The sequence below is a fragment of the Lactuca virosa genome, chromosome 8 (assembly GCF_052849685.1).
Source record: "Lactuca virosa cultivar CGN04683 chromosome 8, Lactuca_virosa_CGN04683_v6, whole genome shotgun sequence".
In the NCBI taxonomy this organism is placed as follows: domain Eukaryota; kingdom Viridiplantae; phylum Streptophyta; class Magnoliopsida; order Asterales; family Asteraceae; genus Lactuca; species Lactuca virosa.
The window spans coordinates 146,573,426-146,595,883 of record NC_136433.1 but is presented as its reverse complement, the minus strand read 5'-3'; positions in this window follow the sequence as shown (position 1 = coordinate 146,595,883).

Here is a 22,458-nt window from a genome sequence, read left to right as displayed (position 1 = left end):
GACCTCTGGCGACTAGGCTTCGGAGGAGAAAGTACTCTTCGCATGAGTACTTCGGGGTTTAGAATACGAAAGATAAAACAGAGGTTTAGGTCGGGCTGTCGATATGAACGACGAAGGTTTCGAGAACTTGACGATCTAGGCGATAGAAACATATGAACTTAGTATGGTGAGGACCACGCCAACTCATGACGAAAGATAGCAACAGACTCTTTACTGAACAAAGTTTGGCCGATTTGAAAGAAATGTATGTTATACGATGATGTATCCCTAGTGTATTCGACAATGTACTCTTTGTGTGTTCCAGTGCTTTTTGTTTTCCCTTTGATGTTAACACTCCTACGTATCGTACCGCTATGTGCGCATACATACAAATGAAAGTGCTTTGATAACTGGTGATGATACTTTATATCATGATCCTCCTCGGTACCACTACGATCGCCTGTCATATACAAGTTATGGATAATTAAGATGAATAAGACAGTCGACTGAGTAACTCTGCCTCAATTTCTCAACCAAATAAGGAACAGGGATTAAGGCGGAATCACTCACTCTAAGCCTACAGCCTCTTAGTTATTCACAACCATGATATATATGCTACGGTATCATAGCTTCTCTAAACGGATCTTTTAGTTCTCTTGAATACTATGATCTATTTCAATATGTGAGTTATTATAATTACTTTTTAAGTGTATTCCCCAAGTTTTAATCTTATATAAATATTAATTATTTAATTTTTAAAGTAATTACTATTTCGAAAACGTATCGCTGCTCGTTGACGACTCCGGGGTAGATTCTCCTGCGGTGATCATCAGAATTCGTCCATCCGCTCCTGAGTTCTTTGTTATCGGGCAGTCCCTCTGATTGTGTCCAGACTCACCACAGCCATAACAGGCTTGGTCTTCTTCAGCTCTGGGGACTTGGGAGATCGGTTGAGCCGGTGCCCTGTAGAAACAGACTGTGTGTCCCTTTCTGTGGCAGTTCAGACACTGCATTTCCCGGCATACTCCGGTGTGGTGATAGTTGCACTTTCCACACTTCGGGAGGGTTCCAACATATCGACTGGCAGGTGCTGGAGCAGCATGCGTTGTAGCGACGTACATAGTACTCGCTTATTTCTATTGCGGGGTGTCCTGTGTTGTTCGCTTCTTCTTCCTATTGTTCCCCGACTTCTGATTATAGTCCTTTCCCTTTGATAGCTTAGGAACGAGGACTCCTACACCATGGCGGACTCCATGGTCAATGAGTCGCTGGGCCAGGCGTTTGGCACTATCGAATGTGGCTGGGTTAGAAGACAACACATCTCCTTGGGTCGGAGCAGTCAGACCCCAAATGTATCGTTCTATCTTCGTGCTCTCCAGGGTAACCATCCCGGGGCATAGTGCTGCCAGGTCGCTAAACCTGTCAGTGTAGGCCACTATGTCTGAGCCGACCATCTTGAGCTCCCATAGTTCTTGTTCCAGTTTTTGTACTTCGCCCCTTGGGCAGTACTCTTCCAGCATTAACTCTTTTAGGTTTTCCCAACCTATTGAGTTACCCACTGATAGGGTCAGTGACTTAACATGGCTGTTCGACCATGTCAGGGCTCTGTTGGAGAAGGTGCAGGTAGCAAACTTCACTTTGCTCCCTTCTGGGCACGAACAGATTTCGAAGACCGAATCTGTCTTCTCGAACCATTGCATCAGAGCGATGACTCCACCATTTCCATTAAAGGAAAGGGGTTTGCAGTTGGTGAGGTCCTTGTAGGAGCACTCTCTCGAGCGCACAGGGACGTTACCTTGAGTAGAATGAACAGGTGTTCCACCTCTGCTGGAACTGGTAGGATGATATTGAGCCATGGCTGTTGCCACAGCCGCAGCTACTGCAGCATTTAGAGCTGCAGCATCGATTTGTGGAGAAGGTGTTGGAGTTATCGGAGTAGTGCGTCTGTTTGATCTGCGAGGAGGCATCTTTGCTAAAAGAATACAAAGACGGGATGGAATAAGTCTATAGCAGTGGACACAAGCCGAAAGCTGAAAAGACAAGGTTATCCTAGTTCTGGGTGTATCGGGTCCTGACTTCCACAGGGTTCTAGAAACAATTCATAAAAAAGTCTATACCTAATAAACTCTATGAATTTGAAATGGCTATCCTCGAATGAATATTTGTTGCCTGAATAACTGTTACCAGCTGCATGTGAGAAAATAATCCTAACACATAATGTGAGCAGTGTTTCCACTCGCTCATTAAGTTAACAAGATTATTATTTATTAGTGTGACGTGTAAGACGTTTTGGTTACTTCTGTTGATCCCTCTTTGAAAGCTTCTCATGAACTTGCTCTTGTTTCCTCCTGACTCTTCTGTTGTCTACTATGAGGAAGTGGTTACATCTATCTGGGCTTGTCGTGCGAGAATGGAAGTGACGAAAGAATCTATGACATTAATGGTAACTTTATGGGGTGATCCTTACAGAGTCCTGCTATACTTGTACAAGGTATACAAGTTGTATATAATTCAAGATTAAATAGACCTTCGAATAAGTGATCCTACTCCAAAACCACAACCATAAAAGGAATGCGTAGTGAAGCGTAGTGAAGCGTAGATCACAAATTCTAAGTCTATAAGATCTCAATTATATAAAACTTTAAGAGTATACATTGCAAGATTATAGACCTATTCGTAAGGGTCTTTTAAGTTATCACATAAGTTATTTATATGGTGCCTAAAATACTCCTATAGTATTTTAACGTAATGTACTTGGTATGTTTTAAACTTGTTATCGCATTATGGTATCATAGAATACTCCTATAGTATTCTAACTCTAATGTACTTGATCTAGTATTCTCTTGACTGGTGTTTAGGTAAGTTTTAAGACTGTTGCAACACCACATCACTCCCAAACATATGTCGGTCACATATCGAATTAATATAGTTGATCAGGTTATATTGATCCTAGCTATGATTACCTAACTGTTCAGGTTTAACGACAGTGTTCAACCTTTAAATACTTTAGTCTGTTTCTCCTTGTGATACTTGGTCTAGTATGTACATGTATAAGCAAGTAGGTATATTTTTATAACTTATCGTTATACTCTTAAAATATATCATTATCCAGAGCACTTAAGCCCCATTGTATTTATAGTTGTATATCTTTTATCGGTTGATATACTTAGTTCACTATAAACAACGCTCTGATACCAATCTATCAGACCCCAAAACCGGAACGGCGGAAACGTTCGGGGGTGGAGGTCGTCATGTTTAGTATCACAAGATATACATTATAGTAAGCAAGTAATGAACAACCATTTCGTTAGAAAGAAAGTGTTTACAATGTGTGTGTTCACAAAACATAGAATTCATAAGCAAATAACAAAACAAGACTTGAAGCTATTATGCTCCATCTTCCGAATTCCCAGCACGAGTACCTGTCTACTAAGCTCCTGAGAATACAAGTTATTTGAAAGAGTTGATCAGCAATTAAGCTGGTGATTTCATAAGATTTTAGTGATGTAAGTAAGCTGTAGAAAGTTGTTGTGAAATGTTGTTGAAAATGTAGTTGTAAAATGTAGTTGTAAAATGTATTAAGTTGTAAGTTCTGTTTAGAAAAGTTCGCCTGTTCCTCTAGAAAATCCTATATTTCCTACTTTAATGAAAGATAAGTAAAAATGACTCTACAATCCTTTCTATGAGTACTAAATGGATACAAGTTATATAAGACTCAGAGTAAACAAATAATCGATTGTGCGCATCTGCCCTAAGGCGGAAAGCACACATCCCATTGTTTGTTTGATCATTGTGGTATATAACCCTGGTGTATTCACTTGTTACTCATGGAGTTAATTGTAATGGTTCCTTTATATTTAATGAAAAGATTCTTTAATAAAACCCTTATTCCTTATAATAAAATGGTGACCACGGTGATTACTTCTATAATCACTTAGTTTATATTAGCTATATATGATCTAATATCGAATAGAAAGTTAATTGGGTGAATCTGCCCTAAGCCCCCAACCAAACAAGGAACAGGAAGTAAGGCGGAAAACACACATCCAACTTCCTATTGGGTATTAATGATATATAACCATGATGTATAAACTAAAGTATTATAGAGTTAGTCACCTAAGGTCCTTTAATTTTATACTGGTTTAATAAAATGGATTAAACCCTTGATTGGTAAGTTTCTAGTTTTGTATACCAAAAGTTCTGATTTGGAAAGTATGTTTTGTACTAGAAAACTGTGCATTGACTTTGTGTCCTATGACTTGACCCATACTTGGTACCCTTATGATGACTTAATGTATACTAAGCATATATATATCTAGAATCGAATAGAAAATAGACTGGGTGAATTCGTTCCAAGCCCACAACCAAACAAGGAACAGGAAATGAAGCGGAGAGCACACATCCTATTACCTGTCGGATCCTATTAATATATATATATATATATATATATATATATATATATATATATATATATATATCCTTTGATGTATACATTAAGGAATCATAAGGTTAGCATTATGGTCCTCTCTACTAAACGTAGCCTTCTACCAAGGCATCTACTGTTATGTGTGTTTGTTTCTTGCATGAGTTGTGTAATTTCCCAAGTGAGACTATCATTAACCAAAAATATAGTTTTTACATTACTGTTTATTGTGAGAAGATCACAATGTGAATGAAATGGGGAAATAATAAAGTACTGTAGTGTTGTATTATAGTAACTACTGCTATATTTTCTACCTTAAACCAATTGTTATTTAAGGTACAATGTGATATGATTGCACCATACTATCGACTAATAACACGACGATGAAAGACGTCGGAAGGAATGACATTTGGCACCGGTAGACTTGCAAGTCCCACTGTAGCGAACAGCAAGGTGTAGGATAGTCAATCCAGTATAGATCTATACACAAATTCACGCTCTCCCTCTAGGAGATTCTGGCTACAAATCGAGCCATGACAGGTGATGCCATGCCCCGAACGATGGTTCACATTTATGTTATTGTATACTTGTATATGTAATGTATGTACTAGCTGTATTGTATGTTCTCTCTGTCTAGTATGTATGTATGTTCTGTTTGTTTCTCATCATATTATATTCTCTTAGTTTCTCATAATAGTATGCTTTGACTCATGTATGAACTGACTCTTTTTATGTTTCATTGTACTAGAAGTAATGAATAGTATCTTCCTAAACTATACCTATTATAGTTTACTAATGTTTTACTTGGACTGTTATTGAAAAGACTCATTTATCTACTAAGTTATGCTTGTACTTTAACAACGAAGTTTTATAAAACTATAAAGTAACATAACTTTAAAAGAGTTTTTGAAATGTTTTGATCACTTATAAAAGACATAAGCAATATTTTGAAAGATGTTTATAACAAACAATTACACAATTATCATTGTGTTCAACTTGTATTCCCCCCCTTAAAAGCATTTAAAACAGTTAAAAGATTTATTATGGGGTATGAACTCACCTGATGTGGGTGATTCAACTAATACGCGCGTAAGGATGAGAAGTTCCATGAATGAAGTCCCGAGACACAATAAGTCCTAAATGACATATATTGGCATGAATATAGTGTTTATAAGCAACTATATGAAAGGAAACACCTTCCGGGACTAGGAAACACTTTGACCAAGTGTTGGAATCACATGTGATTCGTCAAAGGAGAGTGGAATGGCAATACCATGAGTTTACTACCATGGGTTTACGGCCAAAGGGAGTTTACAGCCATAAACTCATGGTCAAACATGCATAAGTGTGTGTTTGAAGGCTAGGGAAGTTTGAGGGACTTTTGCTCTATACAAGGATGAGAGAGACCAACTCAATGGAGGCTTTTGATGAGTTTACGGCCCAAAGGAGATTACAGCCATAAACTCATGGTCATTACGATGGGTTTCGAGCAATACATCAATCATATGGTGTACATGCAAACCCTAATAGCTTTGGATCTAGTTTGTCTAATGAACATGCAATTGATAATCCAAATCCATAAACCCTAGATCTATCATATAAGAACTGAAATAAGGTTTTAGTAATTACCTTTGATTGTTATATAGTAATAACAATCAATTCCTTGCTTTGATTGGCTTCAGAAAGCTTAGTGCCTCAAGTGTTGCACCTCTAATGGAGTCACAAACACCACTAAGCAGTTGGATGAAGGAGAGAAGAGAGGGGAGGCACCAAAAACGGCTGGAAACCCTAATCCAAGTGTTAGCCATGTTTTCGGTGCCCAAGGGTTCCTTATATACTTAGGCTATTAGGGTTATCCAACAAGGAAACCCTAATTTGACTGCTTAAGCCCTAAGCAGCCCATGGACCCCTTCTGGAACATGCCTTGGACGATTTCTAATGGGCTTCCCCATAGAATTCGTCCAACCTATTATTCCAAGGTGATCCATAGCCCAATTGCAATTATCCTATAATTACAATTCCAGTCCCCTAAGTTTAATTAATCTCTTTTAGTCACAAAATTAATTCTTAATTAATTCTTAACTAATATTAATTAAACAATATGATTTCTCCTTTAATATATTATTCTCATAATATATTAATAAATCATAATTAAACCTTTCTCACCTTAATTTATCCTACATATTGCTATGGTAAAGGCAACCCAAAAGGACCATGGTCATAATCGGGTCAAGTACATACCAAAATAGTTATGGACTTAGACACTAATCCAACACATTATGCATTTGAGAGTAGTTTAAAGTCCTAATTCCATCAAGGAAGGGTTCTAGGTCACAAGCTTTGCATCTAGGAGGGTTTATGGCCAAAATGGCACCCTTAGAGGGGTTTAAGGCCATGGGAGATGGCTTGGCCGTAAACTCCTTTTGTTCTTGTGTTTTTGATGTTTTCAAGGCTCTAAGCATGATTCCTAACTAGATATCAAGTGTAGGGAAGAGTACTTACGATATAGAGGCTTGAAATGGTGATTAAGGTCCAAGAACACTAGTATGTGTTCTTGGTGTTCTTGGTGTTTCTTGAAGATCTATGAAAAGATGATTTTCATGGATGAAATCATGAGATGATGCTAGTTAAGAAGGATTAACATCGAACTAAAGGAAGAACACTTACAAATTTTGATGATCTAGGACGAAAATCGGGATGATACTTGAGAGGATTTGGAAGTGTTCTTGAGGTTGGAATGAGATAATGAATGAAAATGGAAGAATATGAGACTTAAGGAGGAGTTTACGGCCCACCTTGAGTTTACAGCCGTAAACTCAAGTGTTGTGGCTGTGAACTCTTTTTGAAAAGGTTAAGTCTTGATTTGTTGGACAGTGTCTCTAGCAGGTACATTCTAACACTCATTCCTTAAGTGTACTAGGCTTAAACCTCCTTAGAATGACCTTTAACCAGGCTAGAACTCATTACCAATGAGTCTGACACTCAGTTGAGTTGACTGACTGAGCTTTCAAAGAAAAAAATTTCAGGTTGTCACATCATCCCCCCGTTAGATGGAATTTCGTCCCGAAATTAGCTTTCTTACAGTACTACTGGGGTTGCGCTCCTCTGATTGGCAGAATACCTACTCGTAGACCTGGCAAATTTGCCCTGGTGTTCGTGATATGATTCGTACTTGGTCCATCTATCATTACTTCGTGTATACAAGTCGTATATAATTAGGATTAGTAATACGGTCGGATGTGCGACTCTGCCCCAGGTCCACAAGCAAACAAGGAACAGGAGATAGGGCGGAAGCACACATACTAAATCTGCGTAATCATAATCACATACCACCCTCGCGTATACACTGAATAGTTATAGGTGGGCTGTATTCGTCCTTAGCCTCTATGCTTGAACTTGGTCTGCTGGACGAGTGGTATTTCGTGATGGCCTGCGGACCTCTGACGACTAGGCTTCGGAGGAGAAAGTACTCTTCGCATGAGTACTTCGGGGTTTAGAATACGAAAGATAAAACAGAGGTTTAGGTCGGGCTGTCGATATGAACGACGAAGGTTTCGAGAACTTGACGATCTAGGCGATAGAAACATATGAACTTAGTATGGTGAGGACCACGCCAACTCATGACGAAAGATAGCAACAGACTCTTTACTGAACAAAGTTTGGCCGATTTGAAAGAAATGTATGTTATACGATGATGTATCCCTAGTGTATTCGACAATGTACTCTTTGTGTGTTCCAGTGCTTTTTGTTTTCCCTTTGATGTTAACACTCCTACGTATCGTACCGCTATGTGCGCATACATACAAATGAAAGTGCTTTGATAACTGGTGATGATACTTTATATCATGATCCTCCTCGGTACCACTACGATCGCCTGTCATATACAAGTTATGGATAATTAAGATGAATAAGACAGTCGACTGAGTAACTCTGCCTCAATTTCTCAACCAAATAAGGAACAGGGATTAAGGCGGAATCACTCACTCTAAGCCTACAGCCTCTTAGTTATTCACAACCATGATATATATGCTACGGTATCATAGCTTCTCTAAACGGATCTTTTAGTTCTCTTGAATACTGTGATCTATTTCAATATGTGAGTTATTATAATTACTTTTTAAGTGTATTCCCCAAGTTTTAATCTTATATAAATATTAATTAATTAATTTTTAAAGTAATTACTATTTCGAAAACGTATCGCTGCTCGTTGACGACTCCGGGGTAGATTCTCCTGCGGTGATCATCAGAATTCGTCCATCCGCTCCTGAGTTCTTTGTTATCGGGCAGTCCCTCTGATTGTGTCCAGACTCACCACAGCCATAACAGGCTTGGTCTTCTTCAGCTCTGGGGACTTGGGAGATCGGTTGAGCCGGTGCCCTGTAGAAACAGACTGTGTGTCCCTTTCTGTGGCAGTTCAGACACTGCATTTCCCGGCATACTCCGGTGTGGTGATAGTTGCACTTTCCACACTTCGGGAGGGTTCCAACATATCGACTGGCAGGTGCTGGAGCAGCATGCGTTGTAGCGACGTACATAGTACTCGCTTATTTCTATTGCGGGGTGTCCTGTGTTGTTCGCTTCTTCTTCCTATTGTTCCCCGACTTCTGATTATAGTCCTTTCCCTTTGATAGCTTAGGAACGAGGACTCCTACACCATGGCGGACTCCATGGTCAATGAGTCGCTGGGCCAGGCGTTTGGCACTATCGAATGTGGCTGGGTTAGAAGACAACACATCTCCTTGGGTCGGAGCAGTCAGACCCCAAATGTATCGTTCTATCTTCGTGCTCTCCAGGGTAACCATCCCGGGGCATAGTGCTGCCAGGTCGCTAAACCTGTCAGTGTAGGCCACTATGTCTGAGCCGACCATCTTGAGCTCCCATAGTTCTTGTTCCAGTTTTTGTACTTCGCCCCTTGGGCAGTACTCTTCCAGCATTAACTCTTTTAGGTTTTCCCAACCTATTGAGTTACCCACTGATAGGGTCAGTGACTTAACATGGCTGTTCGACCATGTCAGGGCTCTGTTGGAGAAGGTGCAGGTAGCAAACTTCACTTTGCTCCCTTCTGGGCACGAACAGATTTCGAAGACCGAATCTGTCTTCTCGAACCATTGCATCAGAGCGATGACTCCACCATTTCCATTAAAGGAAAGGGGTTTGCAGTTGGTGAGGTCCTTGTAGGAGCACTCTCTCGAGCGCACAGGGACGTTACCTTGAGTAGAATGAACAGGTGTTCCACCTCTGCTGGAACTGGTAGGATGATATTGAGCCATGGCTGTTGCCACAGCCGCAGCTACTGCAGCATTTAGAGCTGCAGCATCGATTTGTGGAGAAGGTGTTGGAGTTATCGGAGTAGTGCGTCTGTTTGATCTGCGAGGAGGCATCTTTGCTAAAAGAATACAAAGACGGGATGGAATAAGTCTATAGCAGTGGACACAAGCCGAAAGCTGAAAAGACAAGGTTATCCTAGTTCTGGGTGTATCGGGTCCTGACTTCCACAGGGTTCTAGAAACAATTCATAAAAAAGTCTATACCTAATAAACTCTATGAATTTGAAATGGCTATCCTCGAATGAATATTTGTTGCCTGAATAACTGTTACCAGCTGCATGTGAGAAAATAATCCTAACACATAATGTGAGCAGTGTTTCCACTCGCTCATTAAGTTAACAAGATTATTATTTATTAGTGTGACGTGTAAGACGTTTTGGTTACTTCTGTTGATCCCTCTTTGAAAGCTTCTCATGAACTTGCTCTTGTTTCCTCCTGACTCTTCTGTTGTCTACTATGAGGAAGTGGTTACATCTATCTGGGCTTGTCGTGCGAGAATGGAAGTGACGAAAGAATCTATGACATTAATGGTAACTTTATGGGGTGATCCTTACAGAGTCCTGCTATACTTGTACAAGGTATACAAGTTGTATATAATTCAAGATTAAATAGACCTTCGAATAAGTGATCCTACTCCAAAACCACAACCATAAAAGGAATGGGTAGTGAACCGTAGATCACAAATTCTAAGTCTATAAGATCTCAATTATATAAAACTTTAAGAGTATACATTGCAAGATTATAGACTTATTCGTAAGGGTCTTTTAAGTTATCACATAAGTTATTTATATGGTGCCTAAAATACTCCTATAGTATTTTAACGTAATGTACTTGGTATGTTTTAAACTTGTTATCGCGTTATGGTATCATAGAATACTCCTATAGTATTCTAACTCTAATGTACTTGATCTAGTATTCTCTTGACTGGTGTTTAGGTAAGTTTTAAGACTGTTGCAACACCACATCACTCCCAAACACATGTCGGTCACATCTCGAATGAATATAGTTGATCAGGCTATATTGATCCTAGCTATGATTACATAACTGTTCAGGTTTGACGACAGTGTTCAACCTTTAAATACTTTAGTTCTATTCTCCTTGTGATACTTGGTAGTATGTACATGTATAAGCAAGTAGGTATATTTTTATAACTTATCGTTATACTCTTAAAATATATCATTATCCAGAGCACTTAAGCCCCATTGTATTTATAGTTGTATATCTTTTATCGGTTGATATAATTAGTTCACTATAAACAACGCTCTGATACCAATCTGTCACACCCCAAAACCGGAATGGTGGAAACGTTCGGGGGTGGAGGACATCATGTTTAGTATCACATGATATTCATTATAGTAAGCAAGTAATGAACAACCATTTCGTTAGAAAGAAAGTGTTTACAATGTGTGTGTTCACAAAACATAGAATTCATAAGCAAATAACAAAACAAGACTTGAAGCTATTATGCTCTATCTTCCGAATTCCCAGCATGAGTACCTGTCTACTAGGCTCCTAAGAATACAAGTTATTTGAAAGACTTGATCAGCAATTAAGCTGGTGAGTTCATAAGATTTTAGTGATGTATGTAAGTTGTAGAAAGTTGTTGTGAAATGTTGTTGAAAATGTACTTGTAAAATGTAGTTGTAAAATGTAGTTGTAAAATGTATTAAGTTGTAAGTTCTGTTTAGAAAAGTTCGCCTGTTCCTCTAGAAAGTCCTTTTTTCCTACTTTAATGAAAGATAAGTAAAAATGACTCTACAATCCTTTCTATGAGTACTAAATGGATACAAGTTATATAAGACTCAGAGTAAACAAATAATCGATTGTGCGCATCTGCCCCTAAGGCGGAAAGCACACATCCCATTGTTTGTTTAATCATTGTGGTATATAACCCTGGTGTATTCACTTGTTACTCATGGAGTTAATTGTAATGGTTCCTTTATATTTAATGAAAAGATTCTTTAAGAAAACCCTTATTCCTTATAATAAAATGGTGACCACAGTGATTACTTCTATAATCACTTAGTTTATACTGGCTATATATGATCTAATATCGAATAGAAAGTTAATTGGGTGAATCTGCCCTAAGCCCACAACCAAACAAGGAAGAGGAAGTAAGGCGGAAAACACACATCCAACTACCTATTGGGTATTAATGATATATAACCATGATGTATAAACTAAAGTATTATAGAGTTAATCACCTAAGGTCCTTTAAGTTTATACTGGTTTAATAAAATGGATTAAACCCTTAACTGGTAAGTTTCTAGTTTTGTATACCAAAAGTTCTGATTTGGAAAGTATGTTTTGTACTAGAAAACTGTGCATTGACTCTATGTCCTATGACTTGACCCATACTTGGTACCCTTATGATGACTTAATGTATACTAAGCATATATATATCTAGAATCGAATAGAAAATAGACTGGGTGAATACGTTCCAAGCCCACAACCAAACAAGGAACAGGAAATGAAGCGGAGAGCACACATCCTATTACCTGTCGGATCCTATTAATATATATATATATATATATATATATATATATATATATATATATATATATATATATATATATATATATATATATCCTTTGATGTATACATTAAGGAATCATAAGGTTAGCATTATGGTCCTCTCTACTAAACGTAGCCTTCTACCAAGGCATCTACTGTTATGTGTGTTTGTTTCTTGCATGAGTTGTGTAATTTCCCAAGTGAGACTATCATTAACCAAAACTATATTTTTTACATTACTGTTTATTATGAGAAGATCACAATGTGAATGAAATGGGGAAATAATAAAGTAATGTAGTGTTGTATTATAGTAACTACTGCTGTACTTTCTACCTTAAACCAATTGTTATTTAAGGTATAATGTGATATGATTGCACTATACTATCGACTAATAACACGACGATGAAAGACGTCGGAAGGAATGACAATTGGCACCCGTAGACTGCAAGTCCCACTGTAGCGAACAACAAGGTGTAGGATAGTCAATCCAGTATAGATCTATACACAAATTCATGCTCTCCCTCTAGGAGATTCTGGCTACAAATCGAGCCATGACAGGTGATGCCATGCCCCGAACGATGGTTCACATTTATGTTATTGTATACTTGTATATGTAATGTATGTACTAGCTGTATTGTATGTTCTCTCTGTCTAGTATGTATGTATGTTCTGTTTGTTTCTCATCATAGTATATTCTCTTAGTTTCTCATAATAGTATGCTTTGACTCATGTATGAACTGACTCTTTGTATGCTTCATTGTACTAGAAGTAATGAATAGTATCTTCCTAAACTATACCTATTATAGTTTACTAATGTTTTACTTGGACTGTTATTGAAAAGACTCATTTATCTACTAAGTTATGCTTGTACTTTAACAACGGAGTTTTATAAAACTATAAAGTAACATAACTTTAAAAGAGTTTTTGAAATGTTTTGATCACTTATAAAAGACATAAGCAATATTTTGAAAGATGTTTATAACAAACAATTACACAATTATCATTGTGTTCAACTTGTATTCCCCCCCTTAAAAGCATTTAAAACAGTTAAAAGATTCATTACGGGGTATGAACTCACCTGATGTGGGTGAGTCAACGAATACGCGCGTAAGGATGAGAAGTTCCACGAATGAAGTCCCATGACACAATAAGTCCTAAATGACATATATTGGCATGAATATAGTGTTTATAAGCAACTATATGAAAGGAAACACCTTCCGGGACTAGGAAACACTTTGACCAAGTGTTGGAATCACATGTGATTCATCAAAGGAGAGTGGAATGGCAATACCATGAGTTTACTACCATGGGTTTACGGCCAAAGGGAGTTTACGGCCGTAAACTCATGGTCAAACATGCATAAGTGTGTGTTTGAAGGCTAGGGAAGTTTGAGGGACTTTTGCTCTACACAAGGATGAGAAAGACCAACTCAATGGAGGCTTTTGATGAGTTTACGGCCCAAAGGAGATTACAGCCGTAAACTCATGGTCATTATGTATTTGAGAGTAGTTTAAAGTCCTATTTCCATCAAGGAAGGGTTCTAGGTCACAAGCTTTGCATCTAGGAGGGTTTATGGCCAAAATGGCACCCTTAAAAGGGTTTACGGCCATGGGAGATGGCTTGGCGGTAAACTCCTTTTGTTCTTGTGTTTTTGATGTTTTCAAGGCTCTAAGCATGAGTCCTAACTAGATATCAAGTGTAGGGAAGAGTACTTACGATATAGAGGCTTGAAATGGTGATTAAGGTCCAAGAACACTAGTGTGTATTCTTGGTGTTCTTGGTGTTTCTTGAAGATCTATGAAAAGATGATTTTCATGGATGAAATCATGAGATGATGCTAGTTAAGAAGGATTAACATCGAACTAAAGGAAGAACACTTACAACTTTTGATGATCTAGGACGAAAATCGGGATGATACTTGAGAGGATTTGGAAGTGTTCTTGAGGTTGGAATGAGATAATGAATGAAAATGGAAGAATATGAGACTTAAGGAGGAGTTTACGGCCCACCTTGAGTTTACGGCCGTAAACTTAAGTGTTGTGGCCGTGAACTCTTTTTGAAGAGGTTAAGTCTTGATTTGTTGGACAGTGTCTCTAGCAGGTACATTCTAACACTCATTCCTTAAGTGTACTAGGCTTAAAACTCCTTAGAATGACCTTTAACCAGGCTAGAACTCATTACCAATGAGTCTGACACTCTGTTGAGTTGACTGACTGAGCTTTCAAAGCAAAAAATTTCAGGTTGTCACAGTATAAATATTTTATGCTTTGAAAGTCATGTTGGATGAAGGATGTAAACATTGTTTTTCAGATCTAGACTGTGTATGTAGTTATATCTACAAATATGTTGGGTAGAACAAATGGGTAGATGAAATAGATGATGTGTGTTAAAATGACGAGAGGCCTTGATGTTTACGAGGTTTAAGATGATCCAGTCGTCTAGCGGAGTATAGATGACGACCACAGACTTTTCTAGGCAGTCCAGTGGAATGCTAGCAGGCTCGCAACCTGTCGGTGTTTTTTTGAAGATGTACTCCATCCCCCCATGGTTTCCTTACGGACACATATGGCTGAGGAATCCCCTTAGCAGTAGTGCCCATCACGATGAAATTCCTTAGGATAGGTCCCTTATAATAGATGCTTTAGGGACGTAAAGTGAGGATAACGGGAACGGGTAATAGGGTTAGTGATTTGATGAAAATAAATAATGAACTTATTATTGTGGTTTAAAAACCCTATATGCTCACCAGGCTCCCCAGCCTGACCCACTCAGTTTTCTTGTATTACAGGTAGTGGCAAAAGCATAGTTGGATGACTTGGCGAGAGATTATGGATTTGAGGCCAGATTGTGTTTTGTGGCCTAAGATGTTTATTTCTTTTTGGTTTATGCTTATGGTCTGTATCGATGATTGACATCCCGAGTTTTTGTAATATAATGAAAATACATTTCTTTAAGAAATGCTTTGATAAATTTATATCATATTTTGTTTTGGGAACAAATTCCGCAATACTTTTCTTAAGAAGTTACTCTGATTTTTACTAAAAAGCATAAACGAAATCGGTCTTTTCTGGCTGTAAAAATGGGGATGTCACATGTCGTTTGGACTAACCAATGCTCCAGCAGCATTCATGGATTTTATGAACAGGGTTTGTAAACCATTCCTCGATAAATCTGTGATAGTGTTCATAGATGATATTTTGATTTATTCAAAAAGCAAGCAGGAGCATGACAAGCATCTGCGAGAAGTGTTAGAAGTTCTGAAAAAGGAGAAGTTGTATGCAAAGTTCTCCAAATGTAATTTTTGGATTCAAGAAGTTCAATTTTTGGGTCATGTGGTTAACCAAGAAGGGATAATGGTTGACCCAGCTAAGATTAAAGCTAAACAAAGTGGGAACAACCAAAGAGTCCAATGGAGATCCGAAGCTTTCTAGGATTAGCTGGATATTACCGAAGATTTATCCAAGGCTTTTCTTCGATAGCTGCTCCATTGATAGCTTTGACCCACAAAGGAGCTACTTATACTTGGAGTGAGAAGCATAAGGAAGCATTCGAGAAGCTAAAGAAGAAATTATGTAAACCACTAATTCTTTCTCTACCCGATGGAGTTGAAGACTTCGCAGTGTATAACGATGCGTCGGGAGTCGGGTTGGGATGTGTTTTAACTCAAAGAGAAAAAGGTGATAGCATATGCATCTCGACAATTGAAAGAGCATGAAAAGAACTACCCTACTCATGATCTGAAGTTGGCAGCGGTAGTATTTGCCCTAAAGATATGGAGGCATTATCTTTATGGCACAAAGTGCAAACTTTTCACTGATCATAAGAGTCTTCAATATCTCTTTAATAAGAAGGAATTGAACATGAGGCAACGATGTTGGCTAGAGTTACTCGAGGAGTACAACTGTGAAATACTTTACCACCCTGGTAAAGCAAATGTTGTCGTTGATGCTCTCAGTCGAAAGGTAAACCTTGAAAAGAAAAGGCCAAGAGCATTGATAATTGAAGTTGTCTCGACAATTGTAGAAAGCACAAAGAAAGCTCATGAGGAAGCTTCAGAGAAAAATGACCGAAAGGAAGAATGTTTGGGCAAAACGTTAGTGTTCGATAGTTAAGGACTGAAGGTATTCCAAGATAGGATTTGGGTACCTAAGACGGGAGGAATAAGAGATATTTTGATGGAGGAAGCTCACAAGACCATGTACTCGATTCATCCCGGCAGCACGAAAATGTATAGGGATCTGAAACCTTACTACTGGTGGCCGACGATGAAGTTCGATGTTGTAAAGTATGTGGCCGAGTGTGTGACATGTGCGAGGGTTAAGGCACAACATCAGAAACCGTATGGGATTTTAGAACCTTTACCTGTACCCATGGGTAAATAGGAAGACATCACCATGGATTTTGTGACTAAACTACCTAGAACGAAGAGCGGTCATGACATGATTTGGGTGGTCGTTGATCGATTTACTAAAAGTGCTCATTTTATAGCAGCCAATGAAAAATGGTCTATGGATAAACTTGCAAATGTCTACGTGAAGGAGATAGTGAGATTTCACGGTGTTCCTTTAACGATTGTATCAGATCATGATAGTTTCACGTCGAGGTTTTGGAGAAGTTTACAAGAGGAATTAGGTATGAAATTGTGTCTAAGTACATCCTATCATCCGCAAACCGATGGTCATAGCGAACGAATGATTCAAACATTGGAGGATATGCTACGAGCATGTACCATGGAATTCCAAGGTAATTGGGATGAACATTTACCTCTGGTAGAATTTTCCTACAATACTAGTTTCCACTCGAGCATCAAGATGGCACCTTATCACGCTTTGTATGGACAAAAGTGACGAACGCCATCATGTTGGCTTGAAGCTGGGGAAAAGCAGTTTATGGGACCCGAGATAGTTCATCAGACTGCTGAAAAGCTAAAAGTGATTAGGGAAAGGATGTTAGCAGCTCAGGATCGTCAAAAGAACTATGCTGAGAAGAAAAGACAATCGATCACATTCAAAGTTGGATATTTGGTTTTACTTAAAGTCTCGTCGTGGAAGGGACTTATAAGATTTGGTGAAAGGGGAAAGTTGAGTCCAAGGTTTATTGGGCCGTTTAAAGTTCTTCAGAGGATTCGGAACCAGGCTTACAAGCTAGAATTACCAGAAGAACTAGATGGTATTCATAACACTTTCCATGTGTGTTATTTGAGGAAGTTCACGGGAGAAGTTCCCGACATAATTCCAATTTCTATATTAAGGTTGGATGAAAACAAGAGGTTAATTGAAGAACCGGAGGCAATCGTTGACCGTAAGACTAAGAAGTTGCGACGTAAGATGGTCGATTTAGTGTTTGTGCGATGGAAACATACGAATGGGCCAAATATCACATGGGAAACGGAGAATGACATGATGAGTCGCTATCTGCATTTGTTTGCTGATGTATGATTCTGGGCACGAAATCATCCTAAGGGGGAGAGAATTGTAACGCATGTGTTTCTAGGCTAGGCATTAATGATGATGTAATCGTCTAGGCCAACCTTTGTAATTTGTTTTGAAGTAATAAGATGTATTATTTGAGTATTATGTGTTTTATACTTAATTATTATAACTTAATAAGTTAAGCATAAAAATAAGCATCAAAAATAAATCTTAGATAAAGCCGATATCTATGAAGAAAGTTGTAGTGGTTGAAACAAGGATTCCGGAGATATAAAGAATACCGAAATCCGAGTTATAACGAAGAAGTTATGACCTGTCGAAGTTTCGCGACAGAACCGACACGACGCTGTATGACGTAAAAAGTGAATTTATGATAAAGTGCTTTTTAGACTTAGCGATCTAAATGAAAGTCGTAGTATACGTTAAACCGGGAGCGTGCATAAAAAGAATGTCTAAATCTGACTTCGTATGAGGAAATTATGAATTTTCTAAGATTTGGCTTAACAGTATGCAACCCGGAATTCGAAATATAGATCAATCAACTTTTAGCCAACACAATCTAAACGAGAATCGAAGATCTCGTCGATAGTAGTGTAACGGTAAAAAGACAAACGAAAACGGACGTCAGATGAAAAAGTTATGAATTTTTAACGGACTTTTCCTGTCCCAGCCTGTTAAAAATATAACTTTAAAAATAAATCAAAATTAGCCGACAGAGTCTAAACGAAAGTTGTAGAGAATAATTTCACCTACGTGTGGATATAAAGAACGTCAAAAACGGAGCTCGTATACGAAAGTTATGAATTTTTTAAGTTTTGGGCACAAACTTCGAGGCTGGTCCGAAGGTGTACGCCCAGCGTACTCGTGCAAGTGTTCCTGAGTCCGTCACCTCCCCTCCTCCTTCGCATGAGAGACATGTTTCATAGCCTTGACGCATCCGATATGATCCCTTCGTACGCCCGACGTACTCGATGTACGCCCCGCATACTCGTTGAAGAACCAGTACGCCCCGCATACCATAAAGTTATGCCCAACGTAAATCGAGTGTTCAGCCACTATAAATAGTGAGCGAGGCCATCCGACTTTTGTTTACAAAATTTACTTCCTCTCACCCTCTACTTTCCTTTTTGTTACCATAAATACCCCCAAGCCTATTATATCATCCTAGCATCATAAGCAAGCCCCGGAGAGCCCGCAGATCCCAAGAAAAGAGTTTTTCGAGACGAAACTCTACTCGCGTGAAGCCCGATTTTTGGGAAAACATCCTGGTTTTATCGGAAACGATCATTTTAAGAAACGAAGTGTTGCCCGATTATCGTTAAATAAAGTGAGTGTGTTGTCACTTTCATCTTACACATAAATATGAAGTATTTTCTATAAAATACGTGTTATGTGTATATATATTGTTTGTTTATTTGAGATGGGTGTTGAATAGATGTTTTATACAAGTTTTAAACTGTATATGTACTTTTATCTACAAATATGTTGGGTAAAACATGGGTAGATGAAATAGTTGATGTGTGTTAAAATGATAAGAGGCCTCGATATTGTTATGGTTTCAGTCATCTAGCGGAGTATAGATGACGACCACGGACCTTTCTAGATAATCCAGTGGAATGCTAGAAGGCTCGCAACCTGTAGGTGTTTGTGAACTTAGTGTTCAGTGGTATACTTTATCCCCCACATGGTTGCCTTATTTGACATAAATTGCTGAGGAATCCCTAAAGCAGTGTTGTCACCCCGATGAAAATCCTTAGGCTAGGTCCCTTATGATAGGTGTTTAGGGAGGTAAAGTGAGAATAACAAGAACGGGTAATCAGGGTTATTTTGGTTGATGAAATTAATAAATTTATTGTTGGTTGATGAAATTAATAAATTTATTATTATTTGTGGGTTGAAAACTCTATATGCTCACCAAGCTCCCAAGCCTGACCCACTCAGCTTTTATATTATAGGTAGTGGAACCAAAGCATAGTTGGATGATGACGAGGGATTTTGGATTATAGGCCAGTAGATGTAAATAACTGTTGTAAGGCTTATTGATAGGCTATAATTTTGTGGTTTGGGCTAGGCATTCTAATGTATAGGTCTTGGTAGGATGATAGAGAGTGTTGTGGTGATTGTAACTTGGTAGTGGGTGTGTGCTGCCATACATGTGTCTGCGGCCGCACACAATGTGTGCGGCCGTACACGTGTGTGCGGCTGCACACTTGTGTGCTGCTTCAGGTGGCATAAATAGTCTAAGTATGTGTCAGTTGAAGGGTGACGTATGTATGTGTTTCCCAAGGTGTACTTGACATTTATGCGATATAGATGTGTGCATGCTTGGCTTAATTCTCTTTCTACTTCTTCTACACTCTGTTTGATTGTTTACAATTCATTGATTACTGATTTGGATCTATAGATCGGGATTTACAATTGGTATCAGAGCCTAATCAGTGTCAATTTGAAGAATCATAAGAGTGTGCGGTTGAAGATAGTTGTGGTTTTTGAAGTGCACTTATATTTTTTAATTGAGAAACTGCGTCTAATCTCTGTTTTTACTAGTTTGAAACCAAAATTCACTCAAAAAATCTAGTATTTTTGGGTGTGCGGTTGAGACTTTGAAGGTGTGAGGCTGAGATTTTGAAGGAGTACGGTTGAATGAGTGCTGCCAAGTGAAAGGCTAGGTGTACTGCCCAGTGTGCTGCCAAGTGTACGTTTGGGTGTGCGGTTGGTCTGTGTTGTTAAAGTGTACGGTTGAGTGAACTGTCAGGTGTACGGTCAGCGTGTGCGGTCAGCGTGTGCGACAAGTGTGAAACTACAATTTTTTTTTGGGTTGACAATCTTTTAATTTTGATCTTCCTGTTGAGTTGTTTCCTCTAGAAAAGGACAAAATGGAATCTCAAAGTCAAACTCATTTCCACGAACTCGATACTGTCATGGGTACTACTACGCGTATTCCAAGATTAATGTCTGCAGATGGTTTTCCTGAGTGGAAGTACAGAATTGAAAAGTACATTAAAATGAAGGATTTCAAAGTCTGGAGAAGCATTCTTAGAGGCCCTGTTAAAATCACTATGACAGTTGGAGGCCAAGTGATTGACAAAGCGGTTGAAAACTACACAGATGAAGAGTTTGAAAAGGTGGAAGAACAGGAAAGGGCCCTAGCCACTCTAACCATGGCACTATCTCCTGATATTGCTCAAGGCTTCCGAGAGTATACTTCCGCTAAAGATTTGTGGGAAACACTAATTGAGGTATATGAAGGAAATGAAGATATGAAGGAGAGTCGCCAGGACATGTTGCGACAAAAGTTCAATTTGTTCAACTACGTTCCTGAAGAGACTCTTGAGGCACAGCTGCAGCGATTCACAACTCTCACCACTGACATGAAAATATCTGGGATTTTCTTGACCAAGTCAGAGATCAACAAGAAGCTTCTGAATGCTCTTCCTAGATCATGGGACATGAATGTTGCTGTGATTAAGAAGACCAAGTGTCTAAATCGCCTCACTCTTGCTGAAATCATGGCGATCATCAAAGCTTGTGATATTGATGATAAACAGAGAAAAATTAACCATGTGAACTCGTACTCTACTGCAAATCTTGGAATCTCATCCAACAATGCTCTCTCATCATTCATGTCTTCCTCAGGTCAAACGTTTTTCTAATCAACAACCTCAGATTCAGACCTTCGCTGTTGCATCATCCATTCCTCATTCTCAAAGCCAGCCATTTATCACTCCACAAGCTGTTCCCTCTCCAAATGTGCCAGTCGTAGCCTCTTCCTCAAACACTAAAGACACTGATGAAAATCTGGCTCTAGCCACTGGGCTTGTTAACTGCTACAATGCTTTTGTAGCTGGAGAGCTTCCACCTCAGCTGTCATTTGCTGATCTGGATCAGATTCATCCTGAAGACGTGGAAGAAATGGACATTACATGGCAGATTGCTATGGCTGTTTTCTGGGCCAAGCAATTTGCTAACAAAACGGGGAAGAACAACTGGAGCATGAATGCTGACAAAAAGGTGGGATTCAACAAGGGCAAGCTACGTTGTTTCAACTGCCACGAGCCGGGTCACTTTGCTCGTGAGTGTCCAAAACCAGATCGTAGGACGAACAACAACAGGACAATGGTTGCAGTGGGAAACAACCGTGCAGGTGCTGCGGTTAATGGTGAAACTGCTATGGTCGCTCAGTCCTTTGACTGGGAGGACCAAATTCAGGCTTTAAATATTTCAGGGCCAGAAAATGCTCACCTAGCTCAAATTGATGATGTTCCCATGAAGAATAATGAAGCTGATCCTGAAGCTGAAATGATGGAGATGCAGTTTGCTCTGATGGTATCTTCTACTTCCGAGCCCAGGAAGAGTGAGGTAAATCTACCTTCTTGCTCTCAGGCATGTAATGAATATGTCAAACTTCTTCATGATGAAATTCAGTTATTACGTAGAGAAGTAGAGGACCTTAGATATGAGGGCTATCAGCTTAGGAAAGGACAGAAACCCCTTAAGGCCCAGTTAGAGACAAAAATAAAGGACTTTAAGAGAATTTAAACAGAATACAGTGAAAAATGTGAGCTTTATGATTATGTTAAAAGACAAAATGATGAGCTAATTACCGAGCTTGATACATTAAAAAGACAATTTGAAACTGCAAATTTTGATTTTAGAAAATTTGATGGATCAAGCGATGTAGTTGCCAACATGATTGATCACTACATGCAGTTTAAACGAAACCAACAAAAGGGTTTAGGATATGATAGTGTACCTCCTCCTTATAATCATACATATTAGTATC